Consider the following 15,759-nt stretch of genomic DNA (forward strand, 5'->3'; position numbering starts at 1 on the left):
GGGCTGAGGGAAGTGCAGGAAGTGTAACTATGGTCAAAACAAGTGAAACTCACAAGAACTGTGTAACTCTAGAAACCACTACCTTGTTTACCTCTCACTATAAAATAAAGGCTCAGCTTGCCTTGGGATCTCTCTTTCTATCTCTCTCTCCTTCTCCCTTCCCCTCTGAAATCAATAAAAATATATATATTTTAAGAAACAACAACTTGAGGTAAAACATTCTTCGCCAACTCCGTCCACACCTTTGGGAACCCCTGGACCCGCTGGGGCTGGACCCCAGCAACTCTCCACCAAAATTCTTATAGGTCTGAAAAAATTGACGTGCAACTAGGAAAACATTTAAATAGAAATAGCCATCAAACGCACTGGAATTTCATAACCTGATGCATAGGTCTTTGGTGTGAGCAGCTTTCCCCTTTTGCAGGGTCCTGGCTCAATACTCATCCCTCATCAGTCTGTATCATCTGCTTCTATAGATCTGACAATATTAACTATCACTAGTAATGTCTAGGGGTTTCTCTCAAAAGTGTGGCCAGCCTTGCAGAAGACCCAGAATACCAACACGAAGACATTGAAAGAAAAGCATGTTGCATCTCCTTCTATTGAGGAAGCCATATATCATGGCTAATACAAGAGCATTAGCCAGGGGAATCTAGGTCAACACGGAAGAAATCATATTGAGGAGCAAGAATAAGGGGAAAAGCAAGAAATGAAAGAAGAGAATGAACTAGAAGGGTTCTAATCATGGTGGAATAATGATTACAGAAGAGCTGTTCAGGTCAAATATTTCAATGATGAAGTCACCTGGGATTCAACATGAATATAGTACCTAGTTTGTTGAGTAAGATACTGCACAGTGGAGCTCTATATTACCGAAAAGATCATACATCCATATGCTTATGAATAAACATCATGGGTTCTGACATGTATGGGTCTATATTCATGTATCTGATAATTACTAATCAAATGCATACTATCTGTAAGACATTGTTCTGTGAACTATGGGAAATTCATCATGAACCTAACAGAAACCTTGTCTCCAAAGTTGAAATTAGCAAAGCTAACAAAAGAGACACACTTCAAGTAGTTGGATACATCCAGAAGAAACATTTTTCACACTCTGGGAAGATTTTTACCTAAAATAAGCTCACCTTAAAGAATAGCAGAGCCTCTGTTCTATTATTATAGGGAAATATCCAGTTAGTATGAATGAGGGCTCCAAGTTCACATCTATGCACAAGAGAGAGGAAAGAAAAGAATGGCTTGGAGGTCAGAAAACAGTGGGGTAGAAATTAATAATGCCATGAAAAAAAATCCAAGAAAGGCATATAGAAAGAAATTAATCTGCAGGCGTTCAGTTGATTCACAAGAGACTCATGATTAGAGTTAAACAAAGGGAGGTATGTGTGTTTGTGTGTGTGTGTGTGTGTGTGTGTGTGTGTGTGTGAAGGAGCATCGTGTGGGCTCTGACATGTCTATTCCTGGGCATGGCCTGGAGTGAGAAGCTATCAAAAACATGGCTCCACCTTGGATGGCATCCGCACGGCTGCTGGTCCTCTTGCTGCTAATACCCATCAGTTCCCACTGGGCTTGCTCGGCTGTGACCACAAAGCTCAACTGCTGGTAGGGGGCAGATTGCTTTCAACAGAGGTGACCAGATGTGGTTTCTTTGCTGCTGTGGCAGCAACTCGGGCAGCGGCTGCATGGAAAGAGGCTCTCCCCTAAAGCCTTGAAGGCTTAGGCAAGTGATTAATGTGACAGTTTAAGCCAAAGAAATTCTAAGCACTCTGCTGTAGAGAAGATTAAGTCACTAGGAGATCCAAATAATGAGAGCCCCGAGGAGCCATTCAGAAAATCAGAGGAAATTGAAAGGATGACTTAAAAATAACATCTTTTTAAAAGGGGGGGAAAAACAGAGAGGTTTCATAAATGTATATGACCTCTTGCTGGATTGTAAACATTCGAGGTGATGAGTAAATAGAAGAAGGAATGCCGCAGAGGAGAGAAAAAAAATTAGATGGTGCTCACAACTCCTCAGTGTTTGCCAGCACAAATTACAGTGCAGATCAGCCTGGCCACCTCGCTGAATTTCTTTGGGGATTCCCCAGGGTGTGAAGGAGGGGGAAGGAAGAACACCTGAACTGCAAGAGAAAAAAATAGAAAAATAAAACCTCTGTAAGCTTGCTTTTCTGGTCCCTGAATTATAATAAGCAAACATTGCAAAAGAGGATTTAAGAGAGGAATATATTCTAGCGATGCAGATGAAAAATAGATGACACGGTGCCTGAATATCTAAAGCTGATGGTTTCCAAGATGCACATCTAATCTCTAATTCAGCAGCCCCAGGTCTCTGAGAGTGGAAACAGTCTCCAAAACACTGGGCCGTGCCTTGCTCCATTTAGGCTGAGAAAAAGGACAGAGGGAGTTGCCTCTGAATTTGAACTCTCTCCTCTCCTGGTACAGCCCTAGACCTTATTTTTTTTTATTTAATTTTATTTTCACTGATTTCTTTGGCAATCACACAAGAATTACAAACAACAATATGGAAAAATGGGTTTGCATTTCTGTTCTCTTCCTTTATTTCAAGGTCACCATGATTTTCATGTAACTTAATCAAATATATTAAAAGTCTTCCCCCTCTCTACACCTACACAATGGAATACTACTCTGCTCTGAAAAAGAAAGAACTCTTACCATTCGCAACAGCATGGATGGACATGGAGAGCATTATGCTAAGCGAAATAAGTCAGTCAGAGAAAGATAAATATCACATGATCTCACTCATTTGTGGAATATAATGAACAACATAAACTGATGAAGAAAAATCGATCCAGAGACAGAGAAGCATCGAACAGACCATCAAACTTCAGAGCAAAGGCAGAGATCAACCAAAAAACTTGTATGCATGTATATAAGCATAACCAATGGACACAGGCACTAGGGGGGTGAGGGCATGTGCTGGGGGGCTGGGGGTGGCCGGGGAGAGGTCAATGGGTGAAAAAGGAGACATATGTAATACTATATGTAATACTTTAAACAATAAAGAATTTTTAAAAAATTAATTTTAAAAAAATTTCTCCCTCCCTCCCTCCCTCCCTCTCTGTTTCCTTCTGTCCCTGTCTAGGGACTTGGCTCAAACAGAACTTAGATGACACTCAACTGAAAGCTGGCCTTTGCATGTAAAGATTAGGGTCTGTCCATGACCGGCCAATGTTAGTTTAATCCCTTCACGGGCATCACCCCAACCAAAAATGAATCAGCATCTGTCATTTCTAGGTGTTTTATAAAGTATGTGGGAATCCAAAGATGACTACAACAGAGTCAGCCCCTCAGGCTGATATAGTGGGAAGAGCACTGGACTGAAATCACAAGGGTTGGCCTGATCCTGCCACGGTAGGTTGGCAGCCTCCCCTCCACTTCCCCTTCTTCGGCAGGACCCTGCCAGCAGTCCAGCATGACATGATGGGCCTCCTGGACAGGCTTCTCCTCTGTGGCACCCACCCACACGCTGATCACAGGTTCTCTGCTCAGAGAGGAGGCTGGGCTAATGTAAATTTAGAGTGGTAGGCTTTAGGGTGCTCGATTTAGGGCATGAATCCATGCTATCATGAGGCAGAGCTGAGGGAAGGTGGCAGGTGAAAGATACAGGAAGGGAAGGTGTTGCAGACAAAGCCGGTGTATAGAGGGGTGAATAGAGCAAGTAAGCAGAGAGAAGCAACTGGGAGACAACTACTGAGAGAAAGGCAGAGGGTAAGAGGAGGAGCAGGAGACAGAAAAGAAGGGGAGAGAAGCTACTAATGACAATCTTATTAGGAGGATGCAAAATAATCTCTAACACTCCTTGTATTCTCATAAGGACCCTTGTTTGGACTTCAGCTTGTATATATTTGTCTTTTGGAACGAAAAAAAACAACAACAACAAAACACCCACGTTAATTACAACAAATGTTGACTGATGGGTGACCTAGTACAGGTCACTTTACCTTGCCTCTAGAGCTGCAAGCCGCTTGAACATATGATGATGATATTAATGTCTCCTGGCGACAGAACAGATGCTACATGTAAAAATGCTGTGGGGGTGCTTGGCACTCATCTGCTTTGTAAAGGGCCTCTGAATCTTAATGGGAATCTCCAGCCAAAGCATCCGTGATGGAAAGTAGCAGCAATGCCTCCACCAATCAGGGCGAGTGGAGGACCAGGGGTCTTGGCCAGAATAAAACAGCAAAGGCTACGGTGAGAAGGCGGGGGAGAAAAACAGAATCCAAAAACGTCAACTGAGGTTGACATGGCACATTTTGGCTGGGAGCTTTCCTGACCACGTTCCCGGATTTGAATTTCAAGTTGGTTTTGCTTTTATTCTCTTTAAGGAGTATTCAGATTTTTAAACACCGAGAAGGGTGTGGGGAACACATACAAAGTAGACTATTAATGCAAAGTTCCTTAATCTTTTGCATTCGTATCACCCCGGCGAAAATTGTGCAGTGTTTTACACTCTAAAATTTGCATTTAAAAAGGATTGGAGTACTGCCAGATATAAATTTATATTATCCTATTCAATGTATATTTTCAATATTATATTATTCCAGTAGAATCATGCATATAAGAATCCTACTTAATCCCTCCTTCACCTAATCCTTTCCTCTATTTTAGAATCAGTGCATTTGAAATGCTACCCTCATGGTCAGTGCTTACCCTAAGCCAGCTACATGGAGTCTCATTACCAAAAGCGAGGTCTTTCTGAGACACAGTGTAGTGTAGTGCCTGGCATGTCTTGAGGGCCCAATAAATACTTATTGAATAAGTTCATCAATAATATTCCTTCTTAGTTTCCCATGATTATTAACATGGTTCTCCCCGGGCATTCTGATTCTATACAGAGGAATGAGAAGATGAGGAAGGGGGAGAGAAGGAAAAGCAATCTTCGTGTGTTTTTGTTTTTGTTTTTTTAAAGAGAAAATTGGACAACATTCTAATCATAAAAACACACTGCTGCCCTGGCCAGTTTTCTCAGTGGCTAGAGCATGGTCCTGCAGACTGAAGGGTTGCAAGTTCGATTCCCCATCAAGGGCATGTGTACCTTGGTTCTGGGTTTGATTTCCAGCCCCACTCTGGGCACAAGCCAGAGGCAACCAATCGATCTGTCTCTCTCACATTGATGTTTCTCTCTCTCTCTTTCCCTTCCTCCCTCCCTTCCACTCTGTCTGAAAATCAATGGGAAAAATATCCTCCAGTGAGGATTAAAAACACAAACAACAACAACAAAGAAAAGGACATACCACTATTTAGATACAATCAGTTTATTCCTACATATTTACTCCCAGCATCTTATGACCTGCAACCCTGTGCATACCTTATTGATTTTGGGGTCACTGGCCCTAATGAAAAAAAATGCCATCATTACTTTATTTATGTTAAAGAAAAAATAGATAAAAAGCTAAAAGACAGGATAAAAGTTTTATTCTAGTTATAAAAGTGATACATGATCACGACATATAAAATAGAAACTGTATTCCAGGTATAAAGAGATTAAAACTCTGAAAGCAGCAATATATAAAAGGGGGAAATGAAGGCAAGGACGCAATATATTCCAGATTGGCCCTGTGATGGAAACACAGATTACATAAAGAAAAGTCAATGAAGACCTTTATAAACAGTGGGGGAGGGGGGCCACTGCCCAGGTCCCTAAATGTAGCAGCTCTAAGGCCCTTATGGGTTATTATCATTGTCCTATTAGTTAGGTGCGGGTGCTGGGAGGGCCTACAGACCTCTGTTTTAACTACGCTTTACGTGAGTAAGGTTTTGATCGATTCTGTCCTCAGCAGTCTATTCCTTGGTGCTTCTTCTCCCCCCCCTTCCTTGAGGCTACCTTAATTGTTTCCCATCAGGGCAAACACATAAACCTATTTCTCTTAAGTATTTGAACCCTGTGAAAAAGTACAAAGAATGGCCAAAATAACATTCATGGAGAACGTTAAAAACTCATCACTTTCACAGGATAGTCATCCTTGTTTGTTTGTTTGTCTGTTTGTTTCCCCACCCCCACCCCCCATAGATGTGACTCCAGAATATCTCACAATAGAAAACAAGGTCGTGTACGCTACTGCTCTCTTATTATTTTTTCCCCTGAAACTAGGCATTACAGTTCCCTCATTCTGCAACTGCCTTAGTAAAGGCATTCCCCAAGGTAGGTTTCTAAGCATGCCGGGTATTTTCACTCCCAGGAAAAGGGAAACACATTGCTCTCCTTGCAATTACTCGGGGCTGGGCTATTGACAGGCAAGTGAATGACATGTTTGCATCCTGAGAGGGAGCCCCAGCATCATTCTCAAAAGCATGAGCCCTCCGATAGCCACTGATCGTCTAGCCCTCACACATTTGCTAAGATAGACAAAGAACAGGGGAAAGAGAACATAGCAGGCAGCAGGAAAGAGCTGAATTTATGGCATTGTGTCATAATGGGAACATCAATCCTGTTTTCAGGGAAACTACTGAAAATCCTAACCATAATAGTGTCCTCTACTCGACTGCTAGCTGGCGTATAACTTATTCTTTCAAAAAGGCAAAAGCTAAATTCTGAGCGCCATACGGAGTACAACCTGAAGATGAAATTGTAAACAATCTTGAAGGCTCATTTAACACAGAAACAAATATATCCAACCATCAAGCCATTGATTCCAAGGTTGGTTTCTGAAAAATACACACATGTGATAGGTAGGTGGGGTGGAGGAGGACTCTAGTATCTAGCCGGGTATTGGGCACCAAATAAACAATCATAATATTGATTATCGATAGACTTAAAAAGATATATTAATTAGTTAATTCAGAAAATGGCCATTTAGGCAAAAGTCTATGAAGCAAAAAACACATTTGAGAGATTCTTCTCATATTTGATGTATATAGCAAATAATTTGGAATCAATTCTAACGTCATTTATGCTTAGAGATGCAATCCTTTCTAACCGCAAATCTAATAACCAGACCAATCACAGGTTCAACACTATTGTGTTGACAGTTCCAAGGTGCTTCATATTAAAAAGAAAAAGCAATCATTGACAACTTCATCTAAGTAGACTGCTTTTTACAATCTCTAATACCTTTGCCTCTTCTTACACAGGACCTCTTTCTATCCCCAACATTTCAACTACTACATACCTTAAATGGCTCCAGATGGATCCAGTTTAAGCTTTTCTCCTGAATTCTCAGTTTTACAAACATCAGTATTTCAGCATTATAGTTCATTTGTTCTCTATCCGCCACTCTCACACCAAATATGCATTTCTCTATTCTCTGTCCCAGGAATTGAGTGCACAGGAGCTAACTTTGCAGACAGCACACCTCTTCCAATTGGAAAGACTCACTTAAGTTAGAAATGTCAAGTTCATATTTATCTACTCTTATGTAGTCTTTTTCCAATAGTTCCCAAGTCATATACATTTTACCTTCTCAATAATTCTGCTTTATTTTTCCATATTGCTTTAATATTATGTCAACTATTAAATTGATATATTTGTTCTTTATGTGGATTTAGTCATGCCATTCACAATATAATCTTAATATAATCCCAACAGCTTCTAATTTCCCATTAGCTGACCATCAAACCCCTTAGAATAGCATTCAAGTCCCTTCAGAGACAAAAGTCAATGTAAGCCTACCAGAATGTAAGTTCCATGAGGGCGAATATTTTTCAGTTTTGTTCACTATTTCAATTCCAGTGAGTAGGTACAGTACCCAGAATACAATACAGTGTCTGGTATCAGTAATTACTTCCTAAATGAATAAGTCCTTCTTCCTCCTCTCCTCCTGGCCCCCTAATGTTGATTGTTCCTGACATGCTCTTATCTATCCCCTTTTATTTCCCAAGAGGCTCCAGCTCACCTTGAAATTCCATGTTTAAATGTGAACCATTTCTGTGCAATTTTCTCTACCTTTTGCAGTAAACATTTATAAAAGTATTCTGTTCCCCAAGTACTTGGTGTGGCCATCTACTATCCTACTGACATATTTTACTGCAAATATTTGTGTATCACTTCAGAGACTGTCGTGCACATGTTTAACCCCAAATGATAATCAAAAGCTATCTATATATATAAAAGCCTAAGTGACTGTTATGACCGGATGACCAGCTGGTAGCTATGACGTGCACTGACCACCAGGGGACAGACGTTTAACTCAGGAGCTGCTCCCTGGTGGTCAATGTGCTCCCACAGCCAACCTCGCGCAGTCCCTCCACCCCGATCAGCCCTGATAGGGACTGGGCGAGATGGTCCCAATTGCTGGCCAGGCCGATGGACCCCACCCGTGCACAAATTCGTGCCCCAGGTCTCTAGTATATCTAATAACTGGTCTACAAATAGTTGGTGAATGTAAGATAAATGTGCATGTTTACGGAGGTTTATAGAGGTCTTTGAGAAATAAGCATTTTTTTAAAAAAAAACAGCATTTTGAACCAAAATATAAAAAGAGTAGAAATGGTTCTTTAAGGGAAAGCACAAAATATAGTTAAATTTGTAATAAATATGTAAATTTTAAAAGATATCTTTACTTATTTTTAACTACGAAATGCCCCGTGATAAATCTGGGCAGAGGTAGAATGCAGGGTCAACATGAAGAGAAATGCTAGGGAAATAAGTAGTAATTGTAAATAGGCTCCATTCCAAAAGTTATTTTGCGAAGGAATTGTGTAGTGTTAGGATGACAGATGGAAGGAAGGAAAGAAGGGAGGAAGAAAGAGAGGAAGGGAGGAGAGAGGAGGGAGGGGGAAGAGGGAAAAGGAAGAGAGGAGGAGGTGAGGGAGAGAGGGAGAAAAGGAAGAAGTGAAAATGTTTATATTCTCATATCATTCCACTGAATAGAATTAAATCCAAAATATACCCAAGATGGCACATATGGTATTGCTGAGAAAAAAATTTAGCAATATATATTCCTCTGACCACCTGTATATTGCCTTCTATCTTGAGAAATGTTCTCTAGCAGACATTGCACAATAAGTGACACTTTATAGATCTAGCTTGGCTCTGAAATTATATTGACACACTCTTGGTGATAGGTGATATTGGCTCAATTTAAATCTGGAGTTGTGTGGCAATCTAGTTGCCTTGAGGCAGTAACCCATCCCCAGGGAGGTTGAAGAGATAGGCTAGAAGTTGTAATCAGGGTTTTGTGTGTGGTGTATGTGTGTGAATGTTTTGTTTTTAAAATTTGTTTTTGGAGGATTTTATGCTCAACCTATATTCTATTTCAGTGCCAATAATCTGTAGGAAGACTTAAAAAAAAGAGTAAATATCTTAAAGTATCAAAAAAGCGGGGGATGGTACTCAAAACTTCCCATCCATGTATGTACACACTGACCCCTCTTGGCTTCAGAATGAGTCTGCATTGGCTACTCTGTCATGATTTCAGTCAATGCAGGTATTGATAGGATAAAAGGGTTTAGGATTCCTCTTCCTAACTCTTGCTAGAGAAAAAGTATCCAGAGAAACATGTTCCAAACAGTTTCTTATGCCTTCTCTTCCATACAACAGCTTTTGCTTAATGTATTAAATAGGTGCACTGGGTTTCCTGATTATTACTTAGGTTGTTGGTCAACTGTGATCAATTAACCTGGAGTTGATTATGCTGGGGTACTGTTTTCATCATAAAAATCACTCATTGAAAAATACTACGTCTGTTTTCTCTACACATACATTTCTGGGTTTGCCAAGTAGCCCCCAGATAAGAATTTCAAATCAAGAGATATTTGATATTTTTTTTACTCTTTCTATTCTATTCTTTCCATTTCTTTCTTGTGCCCCTATTTTCACATCATTCTTTGACTCTCCTTACTTAACAAGACAGCACTTATAGTCCTTTCACTTTTCCTCTCTCTTCCTCTACCCTTCCCCACCCCTCCCCCTTCTCCCTCAGAAATGATTCACAATGAATCCAATGAATTAGTGCACCTCTCCCAACTGTCTTTATTTGGTGTTCCTTGACAGATTACAGAACCTTCCCCAAGCTCAGGCAGTACTAAATGTATCAGTGAACTCCAGAGGAGAAAGTTATATCCTCCTGGTCCTTCTAATTCTTCAATCTTGGCCACAGGATTTGCAAGACATCTCTCCTAAATTGATCATTAGCAAATCAAATATCAGATCACTTTACTTAATGGGGATAAATAGGGGTTAAATGGAGAGCAATGGGATCCCTTTAGCCTCTGGGAATCTATATGTATAAAACGCTAAGTGATTGACCATTCGTCTCTCTGTCCATCCATCCAACTGTTCAACGGACGGACCGGCCAGTACATAAGACACGCACTAGCAATTCAAAAATAAACATTGACTCACACATGTGCGATATGTATAAAGCTCTCACGGGCACCAATTTCATGCGTGTGTTTCAATTTGTCATTGCTGATCATGAATTTGGTTGTTTGTGTTGACATTCTGAAGCTAAAGAAAGCGGCGTTGTGGACAGAATATGTCTGAAGACCAACTATTGGCACAACATATCTCTGAAGCCGAAAGAAGCTGGCATCCCCATCTCACACTGACCTGCCATTTAAATTAATTCAAAGACAGTTTCCCGTGATGTCAGAATTTGTGATGACTATTAATAAATCACAAGGACAAACTCTAGACAGAGTAGGAATATTCCTACCTGAACCCCTTTTTGGACATGCTCGGTTATGCTTTCTCTTGAGTTTGAAGAGCGTGTGACGTTAAAGTTGTAAATACTTCATCACAAGGGAAATTAGTCATGCACTCTGAAAGTGTTTTTACTCTTAATGTGGTATACAGGGAGATATCAGAATAAGTTTAATCAATTTATCAGTTGTTGTTTTTATCAATGTTGTTTTTATATGTTTTTATATCATGTATTTGTTGTTTTTATATGATGTTCTTGTTGTTTTTATATCATGTCTTTGTTATATCATGTTGTTATTATTTATTTATTAATCAATTTATATATTATTTTCATATACATTTTACTAATTTTCTTTCATCTCTGACACTTCTATTATAGAGAAAGGGCAAATAGCGATATTAAAATATTTCTTCTAATTAATTCATTTCAATGTGCACGCATCCGAGCACTGAGCCACTAGTAAAAGAATAATCTTCCATTTCTTAGTGACTACCTTGCCTTCCCCTTTCTTCTACATCAGCCTTTAATCCCCTGCTACCTTTGGTAAATGGTGCCTGGATGCTTTTTGTCTGTGTCTTCTTTCTCCTTTGGAATACCCCCTGCAGATGGTATGATAAGCTGCCAGCCAATTTAAATTAATTTTGCTAAATTAGGAAGAAGTAGATGTCCCTAACTGAGACAACAGAATTTCTCCTCTAGATCCCCAGAAATAACTCTGGAGAATCATCAGCCCTGTAATAGATTCCCCTGGTGCGTGCCACTCTTAGACTGTCACAGATGTTTGCTGCTAATAGAATTTTGTATTTCATGCCAAACATTCCTATGTTGCTGTTACTTCTTATAAAACCATAAAATTATGACTAACATATTTGGCTTGTATTCTCAAGAAACTAATTTTCTCACAAGGGAGAACCTTGGGAAATTATTCTGGTGAATAAAATAATTTATTTCTTGAATTCTCATTGAAAAAAAAATAACCTATGAATGACAAAAAAGGAAGCATTTAATTTAAATTAGGAAGGGGCTTACCTAATGGGAAAATATTAGTTCCATTATCAAAAGTCTCCTGGTGACCGTCATCATTAGCTTCTCTGAGATAAATTTGTTCACACAGCAAGTAACTGAGGAAGTCACCATCAAGGCAAAGGCCTATATTTGAAGGTATTCTAATAATATTGAATAAAATAAGTGATCTGTATTATTTTCTAAAATAAATTATTCAACTTTAGTCTAAGGGACTACTTACAAATTTTATAGTTATATCTATTTATGAAATTAGGATACACTTCAGGAAAATTCTGGTCAATTATCTAATCTTTAAAATATAGAATAGTTAGATCATCTTTACTTACTCAGTAAAAATAAAATAGAATTTCAATTTCCACAGTTTTATGCTATCATAAAAACTTTAAGGGGATAAATACCATTAAGAACTATTAATTTCCACTTCTCTCTGTTGGAATTTGTGATCAAAGCCTGAAAAGTACTTTACTTCTGCCCCATAATAATACCTTTCATTTTCCAGCACTTTATCGCTTACAAAGAACTTTCATGAAGATTATCTCCTTTATTTCTTCAACAGCTTTAGAAAGTTGCTGGTAATTATACCATTTATACAAAATGGAAAATAAAAGACTACACGAGAAGATGGAGTTGAGATTATTAGACATGATATCTAGGCAATCTAAATAATACATGCACACACACAAGGCAAAAATTCACTCATACAGCCCAAGGTTGCTTGAATCTACTAAAAAAAAGTAACTCTTTTTCTTTTCTTTAAATTTATTTTTATTGATTTCAGAGAGGAAGGAAGAGGGAGAAAGATATAGAAACATCCATGATGAGAAAGAATCATTGATTGGCTGCCTCTTGCACACACCCGCTCCCCTTCCACTAGCGATCCAACTCACAAGGCAGGCATGTGCCCTGACCAGAAATAGAACCGTGACCTCCTGGTTCTGGAGGTTGTTGCTCAAACACTGAATCATGCTGGCCAGGCAGTAACTCTTTTTCTTAAACCCACCCCCCCTTTTTTTGTATCCATATGAAATAATGATAGCTAAACTTATTGTAGTAACTATTTTGCAAAAGTAAGTCAAACCAGTATGCTATATACTTTTAACTGACATGTTAATTATATCTCAATTATACTGTGAAGAAAAAGAGTTTTATAAAGTAATATACTTGTAATGATTTCTATATGAAAATAGATGCTGCTGACCTCAAATGTTGATCGAAGCAGAATCACTGGTACTACTGCTGGCCTCCTACTTAAAACTATAAAACTGAACAAAGTTTATGAAGAAACTAGAGAATCGAATGTGACCTCCTTGTTCATAGACCACTGAGCCACGCCAACTGGGCCTGACATCACCAATTTTGATAAACCAGTATCAATTGTCTCCCTATATGAAGCATTTCAAAATATATACCATCACTTATGTTAGTTAGTATCCTTGATAATAATGAATTACCTAAATGTAATCATGAGGAAACTTTACACAAATTCAAATTAGAGACATTCTATGAAATACTTGGTTCATACCCACTGAACATGTCTAAGTGAAAAAGGGACAGAAGCTAAGGAAGTGTTTAAATTTAAAGAAGACCAAAAAGACAAAATGCATGAAGCGATATTAGATTCTGGCTCACATGGGGAAAATAGCGATAAAAATATTATTGGTACAACTAAAAAACTTTGAATACGGGATATAGCTTAAATATTATTATAGCCAGTTAAAATTTCCACATTTTATTAATTGTACAGGAAATATTCACTGAAGCTCTTTGGAGTAAAGGGGCACTATATCTCCAACCTACTCTCAAATGGCTCATAAAATATTGCATATACATATTTATAAAAAAACTAGACCGGTGCACGAAATCCATGCACTGGAGGAGGGGGGTCCCTCAGCCCAGCCTGTGCCCTCTCACAATCTGGGAGCCCTCATTCCTTATTGCCATCTGCTCACTGCTCTTTACCGCTTGTCTCACTGCTCCTAGTACCAACCATGAGCCCAGCTTCTGGCTGAGTGGGGAGCGCACTGACCACCAGGGGGCAGCTCCTGCGTTGCGCATCTGCCTCCTGGTAGTCAATGCACATCATAGCGATGGGTCATTCCCCTGTTTGGTCTATTTGCATATTAAGCTTTTATTATATACTAGGAGCCCAGCACGCGAAATCATGCAGCCCGCCTACCCGCCACCCTGCCTTGACACCTGAACCTCTCCACACAGAGCTACAGCGCACTGGCCCAGCCCCCAACCTCTCTGGCTGCTTCAAGCCCCACCCTCAGTCCCTTGAGTCGCCTCAGGCTGGTCCCGCCTTCTCCAGGCGCCTCCCCGCTTCCGTGCCATCTCCAGAGCAACACGGGGGCTCCACCCCGTCATGGCACCTGAGGAGAGCATGGAAACCTCCCGCCTGCTGCGCTGTGCTCCTTCCCCAGGCAGGTGAGCAGCGGGACGCTCTGAGTGTGAGTGGTGGGTGGTGAAGGACTCGTGAGGGGGCACTACGGGCTCTCACCCCCGCCCTCCTGGGCACGGACCTCCTCCAGGTGCCTCCCTGCTTCCAACCTGTCTCCAGGAGCAAAGCCCCCCCCCACCCCCCGCCCCGCACATGCACAAGCAGCCTCCTCCTTAGCAGTCGAGACTGTGACACCGTTAGGACCAATTAGCATATTACCTCTTTATATATAAAAATAGGATGATAAGGCAAATGAGAAAAAGTGCAAACTACTAGTGAAGCTAGGTAAAGACTATATATGAGGATTCCTTGTACTGTTTCTAATATTTTTCCATAAGTTTGAAATAATACAATACAAAATTATAGGTAAAATATATATGCTTCTAATTACAGATCATTTATATTTATGGTTTAAAGAGCAAAATTTTCTACCAATAAATAGCATGTTAATAAATGACATTATTGGATGTTCATATCCCAATAATTTAAAAACCGGCTTTATAGTAGACATTTACTGAGAATATAAATATTGTAATCATCATGCATAAATTACTATAAATTAATTTCCTTGATATTCACACTGTTGTTAATAAGTAGGGTGGTTTTCACATATTTTTACCAAATTATATTGTATCTGTCTTGATTAAGAAACTAAAGATTCAACAAATTTGAGAGATTGACATCCAATTAAGTAAGCATCCTGAATTAAAAAGAAAAATGTCTCTAAATTCCTAAGTAAGTCAACAATTTAAGATTTTACAGAGATAGGAATATGGGATCCCTCACTATATATTAAAATGGCATATTTTAAAATGCATACTTTACATTCTGGAAGTAAGTTTAACAAGTTCTCTCGGGAGTATTATGCATGGAAAAGGAAATGCTGTAACTTTGAATTAATCCACTTCACTAAACATAACTTTAAAAGACTTCTTCCCCCCCTTGAAACATGAGTTACACTGGAATTTTAATTTATTGAGAGACCGCTACATCAATGATAGAATGATGTAAATTAAATAAACCCGTGAACTTAATTCCTAATATAAACTTCATTGAGTGTTTAATTGTTGAACCTCAATTCAGAATCCTAACTACTATTTCTATATATAAAACCAATTGGTAAATTAGAATTATGCTTTTATTTAGGTTCTTCCTGGAATAGTTACTTGTTCATATAAGAATGCCTGCCTCTTTTTTAATGTCCTTGTATATTCAGCTAGGTGAATATGCTCAACATCAACATTGAAAACATCGGGAAGAAAGAAAAAAAAAAGCAAACAAAAATATGGGTCAGTACAGCAAACTTTCCTTCTCCTCGTGAATTGTTTGAGCTTGAAGAAAGCAGTGAAAGAACTGGATCTAAGTGTATATAGAGGAAATATTTAAGGCACTAATGTTATTAGCATGGGAGGCTCATACATGTAAGGGATGAACATCTATGGGCTGCCTCCTGCACTCCCCCTATTGAGGATCAAGCCTGCAACCTGGGCATGTGTCCTGATTTGGGATCAAACTGGTGATCGCTTGGTTCATGGTTTGACACTCAACCACTGAGCCACATTGGCTGGGCTCTAAGGTATTTTTTAAACTGCAACCCTGGCATAGTGCCTTGCATAAAATCGTAATGTTCTGAAAAGCCGTAATCATATTGACTGATAAATCAATAAC

This window comes from Myotis lucifugus, unplaced genomic scaffold (assembly GCF_000147115.1).
Source record: "Myotis lucifugus unplaced genomic scaffold, Myoluc2.0 scaffold_429, whole genome shotgun sequence".
Lineage (NCBI taxonomy): Eukaryota > Metazoa > Chordata > Mammalia > Chiroptera > Vespertilionidae > Myotis > Myotis lucifugus.